Raw genomic sequence first — 8,506 nt, 5'->3', positions numbered from 1 at the left:
AAAACTCTATTTATAGGCGTGGCTCGGCCCTCTTTTTGACCTATTTTTGTGTCCTTATTGGTGTAGGAAGTCGTGGGGTCCATCGTGGCTTCGTGGGGGCGGAATTGGTCTTTTTGACCAATTCCCGCAGGTCTGCTCGCCGAGCAGGGCTACTCGCGACGAGCAGCCCCCTGCTCGCCGAGCAGGCGCCTGGCGGCCTGCTCGCCGAGCAGGCCTCTGGCGGCCTGCTCGGTGAGCAGGCCTCCAGGGGCCTACTCGGCGAGTAGGCCTCCAAGGGCCTGCTTAGCGAGCAGAAATGGCCCGTTCGTCGAGCGTTTCACCCAGTATGTCCTCGATGCTTGCCGAATGTTGTCGATGTCCTTTTTCGCCCGAACTTACACCTGCGCACGTACAAAAACTCCAGATAACATTAGTCCAAAAGCTAAATTGATCCGTCAATCGCTTATTTTGAGCAAACGCTTCGTTTGGTGCGATTTTTGACGGACCAATTAGCTTCAAAAGATAACGGAATTATACTATGCATGCTATTTTGGCCGTAATTGCCTAGATTGGTCATAAAACGAGCCTAAACAACGAAAAATAAATAAAAGGTTTCCAATTCCTAACTAACTCACACAAAAGCATTTAAATGCGAGAAATGCTCGCTTATTAACTGAATAATGCTAAAACTCGTCCTAAAACCGTACCCAAAGATAGGGGTTTTTGACCCCTATCAGGGCACTACGATTGCAACAGTAGATAGAACTTCGAAAGGTATTTCCTTCTATCCCTTTTTATATGAAATAACGGTTAACGGATCTTAGTTAAAGGAAAAAGGTTAAAAAATTTATATTTCCGTTGCCAAACGTTTGCCTATTTTCCTTCACAGGATACAAAGGCTTGTCTCCATCATGAACAAAATGCATAAATTCATCTGACTCTACTGAGCACCCATCTTCTTCTAAGTCTCTCTATAAGTCATGGTTCATTTCAATTGTTTCAGAACTCTCACCTATATGATTTAAGTCTGCAATAGAACACTCACTGTGCCATACCCAAGTTGTATATGTTTTCATAATTCCATTACAGATTAAATGATCTTTAATAAAGTCAATACTACCACCTCTGAGGTTACAACATTTGACATAAGGACAGAAAATATAGTTTGAGTTTGTAGCATTAGCAGTTGCAAACTTCAAAAACTCTTGTAATGCTATTGTAAACTGTAGTGATCTCCTATCAGCCACCATCCATGATTTATCCATCTTGAACAAACATAATCTATAATCAGTTGTATTCTAACTAATAATTAACAATAAACACATACATTGACAAACATAAAACAACAGAGAAACCCAAAATGTATATGTAAATGTATCTGCAAGACTATAAACCCAGCATCTAAAGTACATTAAAGAATCATCTCCAAAGTAAACACAACATCAAAAGTACATGAAAGAATCATCCAAAGTAAACCCAGCATCAAAATTACATGAAAGAATCATCCAAAGTAAACCCAGCATCAAAAGTACATGAAAGAATCATCCAAATAGAACAACATTGCCAAAACACCAGATAAACATAAAAAATAACTACATATACTAAAACCACATAAAACCCTTATTTCAGAATGTCAATACCTAATTTTAAGCAAACAAACTTCGAATTATAGAAAGAATATGCAGTAGATTAAGTCAAAACTAACATGCAGATAGTATAATAATTTCAAGAACAATCATCATGAACATATCGTCATGTGTTAAATAAACCCTAAAACGAACCTTACCGAGATGAAGAATTAACGAGTTAGAAGACGATTCACCCGATTGAGAGAGATAAACCAAGCATGAGAAGATGAATTGTGTTTAGGGCTTTTGCAGAGGTGGAGATCGAAGGAGAAGAGGAGGATCGAAAGACTGGGTTTAGGCTAAATTGGCCTTATATACCCCGTTCTTTTTTTAAGCGCGCAAACTAAAAGTTAGAGTTTTTGCTCCCCCTCTTTTCTAAGTTTTGGTTGCCGCTTTTTTATTTTCGTACAACAATCACAGTCATTTATTCGAAGTGTCGTCTGATGCTTAAGTGACTTTTCCATCAAAATCGTGTTCTTTTGGGATGACAGCATACTGTAACCGTAACGTCATCTGAGACGCGAGCGCATTTTTTTCCGCCTTCCGATGACATAGAATTAAAATACTGTCATGAAACATATTCAGACGACACGAAAACAAATGTTTATCATGTATCTTGTGTCATGTGAAAGGGAAAATGGCATAGTGTTTTTGTGCATTTTTCCTATAAATCCACTTAGCATATGCGGTTTTTGTGAGGTCTGTGGGGAGAAATTTATCGATTTCGCTTCGCGAAACGATGATTACGCGAAGTTTGCGAGGTAATTCGATAAATTTCTCTCGCAGACTCCGCAAAATCATCATTGCACGAAGTCAGAGCGTCACATTACTCCCCGCAGACATCGCGAAATCATTGTTTCGCTAAGTAAAATCACCCTCTTCCTTCCACATTTATGTTCACATACTTAGTGAATCATCGTTTCGCGAAGCCAAATCTTCCTTTTTTCTGACTAACACGATTAAATTTTTCTGAAGATGGTTGAATACATAATATTCATTCCTAGAAGTCGGCGTGTTAGGGTTCCATGAGAGACATCCATTCAAAAACGCCTGGACTTCCAACCAAAGGTCGTGAATAAGAGCTTACACAGTGGGACACATCCATCCCTGTGGTGAATAGTAGCCTATGTATCGTGAGACATCCATCCATCGGTGGTGAATAGGAGTCTATGTATAATGAAGTGATTTATTAGGAGTTTATTGTGGAAATCTTGTTCTGTATTGTGAGAAACATCCATCCATCGGTATTGAATAGGATCATATGTATAATAAAGTTATCTGTTAGGAGTTTATTGTGGCAATCTTGTTGTAAATTTTGATAATGTTATGATTTTAATGTTAGAATCCGTTGTTGTTTGGTATTTTTTGTTATATACCACTTCATGAATTAGCTTCAAAACACATCCAGGCTTCGCATATGCTAATTAAATTCATCAAGTAAACTGTTAAGCCCAAAATATGCTTAAAATAACATTAATATTCACGTCAGTTTTGTTATGAATTCGTGCTATTGATATCTATTTAGAGTACTTTTACGTCTGAATATGTTTCTTTGATGCAAGGTACCTAAATATTTGGTAAAATCCAAATAGGAGCGAAAACGGATCAAAAACGAAGGAAAAACCCTAAGTTACGAGCCAAAAAGACGAGAAATTCAGCGCACCGATATGAGGAGGCGGGAACGGAGTCAACACCGGGAAGAACAACCCGTGTCGCGACCGAGATTCCCAAATCTCTCGGTTGCAACACGCTCTTTTTAGGCACTTAGCCTGTTCGTTCTGAAGAATAAAAACTGCTCCCCTTATCTCGGCAGAGATTCTGAAATCTCGGTAGGATCAACATGTTTTTCAGCACTAATTTCACATGTTTTAATTCCAAGAAGCACGTCTGTTCGGGTGGATAGAAACGTCTCTTCGCAGCGGACACGATCCTTTAAACACGACTCTTCAATATCTATAAATATAGAGTTGATTTCAGACTTCAAGGGAGTTAGATTAATTAAGATTAGAGAGCAGAATTTATGTAGAAATTCTGAGTCAGAAACGATTCAGAGTTAGATTTCAATTTTGTAAAAGCAATTTGATGTACACAAATTGTTCTTACATTTCTTACAAACACAGTAACAATTAAGTTTAGATTAAGAATCATTCAAAGACGAGTTTTCATTCTAGTAGTAGACGAACCATCTCTATTCCGAAGATTCAACGAGAAGATCAAGCAGCGGAGTGATGCTCGTAAAGTATATAGCATTTAATAGGACAAGTGTATCCTATCGCAACAAGTAATATTGTGCTAAGCACGAGATCGAACCACAAAGACTATTCGTTATAACTAGTAAATCTACCTAGAATTATCTAATTGTTTAGAGGGTTGGATAAAGATTTGGGTTTTTAATAACTAACTAATTGAATTAAAGGAAATAAACATAACAAAATAAAGTGAACAATTGACAGGGTAGAAGGTGAGTTGACGGATGGCACAATATAGGTTGAGGATTCCTTTGATTAAATCCTAGGTATGGGTTTAGGGAGTTCAGATTTGTGTTTTACCAATGATTGAAGGTAATTGTCCTAAGTGAAAGACAAATTTGTACGGGATTTGTCTAACCTATTCACATGCATTCGGGTGACGGCTTGATTAGGCATATACCCTAGGTCATGCAAAGCATTAGGTTTATTGAAAACTAAGGCTAAAGCCGTAGCCCAGCCATAAAGCCTCATTCCTAGTGGTCTCTAGCGAAGTCAGATTTACACAAGTTCGGTATAGACGATTCCGTGGTCAGGTTCTCATCTATCTAAAATCCTATTTAATGTCAGGGTCACAGGCATTAGGCACATTATATACATAAATAGGCTAGTTGATCATTATCAATGTTCATTCTAGCATAAATCATGTTCCTAACAATTTCTAGGCATTAAGCATGCATAAACTGATCAATCAAAGGTCCTAGATCCCTAATCATACATATTCTTACAATCAATTTCATCCCCATCCCAAATTGGATGGAGCTTAATTCATAGACAAATTAATCATAGCAATAGGCATATAAGAATAATGGAAAAAGCTTCAATTAAATATAAAAGGAAAAGATAAGAGTGAGAGATAGAAATCCAAAACCCGCTTGTCGATTCTGATTACAAAAATAGAAGATCTAGAGCTTCTTCCATCAATTGTTCTTGAACAGAAATAACAAAATAGAAAATAAATCTAATCTAGAAACAGGAAAATAAAACTGAAATAAAAGCTAAATCTACATTGTGGAGGAGAGAAAGCCCTAGCGGCTCTCCAATTTATTAAGTGGCTAATCCCCCCAGAAAGATTAGGATTAGCTCCCTATTTATAGAGTTAGGGAGGAAACCCTAATGCCTCCAGGGTAAAATAGGCATTTACAAAGTGTTAAATAGGCTTCTGGGCCCTGATCCGCGAATTTCAGCAAGGGGGAAGGCGCTGGTGCGCCTTGCCTCACCTCGTCTCGTCGAGACAAGGAGTGTCTCGACGAGACGAGGGCCTGTCTCGACGAGACAGGTTTTGTCTCGACTAGACAGGTCCTAAAAGGGGCGATTTTGCTCCAGCTTTTATCCGTTTAGGTCCTTGGGCTTTCGAAAAGTGCTCTAATGGTCCCTGATAAATCCCAAAAGTGCTCTGACGGTCCCTGAATAAGTCGGAAATGCTCCAATAGGCTTGGGTCTAGTTCGGAAATGCACGAAAGGTCCTTGAAAATCCCTGAAAACACCAAAAATGCCATAAATAAAGGAAAATACTAATTTTAACTAAAAAGTAATAAAACGATACTGAAATTAAATAGAAACAAATGGAAAACAAACTAAATTAATCCTAAAAACCCTATATAAATGGGAGCTATCACGGAGGCAACCCTAGAGTCTGACAAACTCCAACGAGGTTTGAGGAAAGGATTGACAACCCGGAACTCAAAATTAGTTTGAATGCTTTCATGTTTCCTTTTTTCGGTTAACTTGTATTGATTCACAAATTCTATAATAAAAGGTTACTCAATTCAATATATCTTTCTATAGTTACTTCGATAATTTCTTCGAAGTAAGATTCTGGTGTTTTCATTAAAACGTATTTAATTCACATAGTTACAAGGAAACTTTGTTGAACACTTGAGAGAGTTTATATTTAGGGATGATATGATCGTTAGGTCGGCTTATCGGAAATAAGTATCAATTTGATTAAGGTAGAAATCTACTCCGATCCAGAGAGATTTCTACGGTTCAAAGCCTTTTAATTGAAGGAATTTACCTTTTGTTACACACTTATAATCATTACAAAGTTTAAGTTGATATATTTGCTTAATGCAAATGAGTTTAACGTTTTTCTTACTTTAAACGCTAAAAGTTTATGTTTTGTAATCCAATCTCAAGACAGAATTGATTTCTAAATTTCTAAACGTAAAGTTCTAATCTGATTCTTATTAATTAAATTCATCACAATCCAATTCAATTAAACGATTTTCTATAATATAAACCTAAAGACGTATTTAAATGGAATCAAAATAAGTTTTTGTGAAAAAACATTCTCTGTGGGATCGATATCTTTTTATTACTACAGGCGAAACCGTGCACTTGCGGAAATCGCTCAATAAGTTTTTGGCGCCGTTGCCGGGGAACGCCAAATTTTTTTACAAAAATTTAGATTTTTCGTGTTTTATTTCGAATCTAGGTTTATACATACTTATTCTAATTTTTATATTTTATTTATTTCAATTTACTTACATCTTTATTTTTCAATTTTGTTTTGAAGGTAGTTTCAGTTCGTGCAAGAATTTCAAGTTCATGCGCAGTTCTCGAAGTTCAGGCATTCCACCAAAACCACTTGATCCAGAAATTGAAAAGACAATTAAGAAAAATAAAAAGAAAAACAAAGAGAAACAAAATTTAGCACCTCAGCCAGAAAATATGGAAGTTAGACCCCCACTAATGGATTACGCTAGGCCATGAGTGGCTGGTGTAACAAATAGTATAGTTAGACCCCCAGATAAACGCATACCCATTTGAGATTAAGCCTGCTTTGCTTAATATGTTGCAAAACAATGTAACGTTTTATGGACTACCTAACGAAAACCCAAATACTCATTTGAAAAATTTTCTAGAAATTTGTGACACTTTCAAAATGACCGATGTGCCTGCCGAAGCGATTAAACTTCGCCTTTTTCCTTTCACTTTGAAGGATACAGCCAAAGTTTGGTTAACTTCGATGCCAGCCGTAACATTCGCAACTTGGGACCAATTAGCCCAAGCATTTTTATCAAAAAATTTCCCTTTAGCAAAAACCATAAGAGTCATTAAAGAGTTAACATCTTTTACACAACATGATAATGAAACCCTTTATGAAGAATGGGAATGTTTTAAGGAACTTCAACGTTTATGCCCACACCACCATTTGCCCGATGAACTTTTGATGCAGACATTTTATAACGGAATCAATCCTACAACCAGAGGTTCGTTAGATGCTATGTCGGGAGGGTTATTTATGAAGAAGACATTCGTCCAAGCAAGAGAACTTTTAGAGGAAATGGCAATCAACAGTAGTATGTGGCCAGCAGAACGCGGACACACACTAGTGGCGAAACCATCATCCTCAACCACATCACTAGTTAAAGGTATAGTGAATCTCAATCCAGTCGCGATGTTACAAGCCCAATTTTCTGCATTATTGCACAAAATTGATAGGTTTATGGCACCATGTGATACTAATGGTAACCCAATCCAAACGGATGTCGATTACGAAGGTAAGGTTGAACAGGTAAACTTTGTCCAATGACAAAATCAAACTAATAATCCTTATTCTAGTACTTATAATCCCGGATGGAGAAATAATCCTAACTTTATTAGTTGGAAAGATAATAATAATACGAGTGCTAATCAAAGTCGTCCCAATAATTACCAAAATCAGTCAAGAGACACGATTAGTGAAGGAAAATAGGCAAACGTTTGGCAGCGGAAATATAAATTTTTTAACTTATTTCCTTAAACCAAGATCTGTTAATCGTTATTTCATATAAAGAGTGATAGAACGAAATACCTTTATTGACGATCTATCTACAGTTGCAAACGAAGTGCCCACAACTCTTAATCCCGAGTTTCACGAACACAATCAAAACAAACAATCAAACAAGTAAACGATTAGAATACAACCAATGAATAGCAACAAAAATATATTGCCTCTAATTAATCAACACAAGATCAAGGATGAGAGAAAGAGATGAAATCAATAGAATGGAAGCGAGCGGAGCAATTTCTTCCTCTACAATAGACTGGTCGAAATTCTCTCTCTATTCAGGATGGACCAAGTACACCTATAAAGGGGGATATATATAGCCTCTTGTATCTAAACTTTAGTTAGATATAATTAGTTTACTTCTTTTGAGTTTTATTCTAAAATAAAACTTCATAAATATTATCTATGGTTTTTTTTTTGTAGGAAAGGAAAAGAAAACAAACGAAACAAAAAACCTAACCCGAGATCAGTCTAGGAAGATTGACCCCAACCCTATCCTCGAGAAGAATAGACAAAAGAAAAGGAGGAGGAACAGAAAGGGTAGAAACACCTAACATCCCCCCATGCCCAGCATCAGCCAAGCGATCCGCCACGCGGTTTTGCTCCCTATAAATATGGGAGAAACTAAGAGTCTCGAAAGCAGGACAAAGCCTCGAAATAGCTTTGACAAGATTCTGGCTAATAAGACAAACAGCCTGGCTATCCGAAATCCTGTTGATTGCCTCCAGATTGTTAGACTCCACCGAAAGCCTCTTTACCCCCATGCGAATGGCTAGCTTAAATTATCTATGGTTTTTAGATAACTTCTTTAGAGTTTTATTCTAAAATAAAATTTCATAAATATTATCTATAGTTTTAGATAACTTCTTTATAGTTTT

The 8,506-nt window shown here is 36.9% G+C and overlaps 1 non-coding gene across 1 annotated transcript; it reads right to left on the bottom strand.

Moving 5' to 3' along the window:
• Positions 1 to 6,905: 6,905 nt before the first annotated feature.
• LOC136215876 (small nucleolar RNA R71) lies at positions 6,906 to 7,012 on the bottom strand. Its single transcript, XR_010682879.1, has one exon. It is a non-coding gene; the product is annotated as a small nucleolar RNA R71 (small nucleolar RNA).
• Positions 7,013 to 8,506: the final 1,494 nt, after the last annotated feature.

Source organism: Euphorbia lathyris, chromosome 1 (assembly GCF_963576675.1).
Source record: "Euphorbia lathyris chromosome 1, ddEupLath1.1, whole genome shotgun sequence".
Taxonomy (NCBI): domain Eukaryota; kingdom Viridiplantae; phylum Streptophyta; class Magnoliopsida; order Malpighiales; family Euphorbiaceae; genus Euphorbia; species Euphorbia lathyris.
Note: the sequence above shows the minus strand (reverse complement) of the source record. Positions and strands in the feature narration are given on the sequence as shown.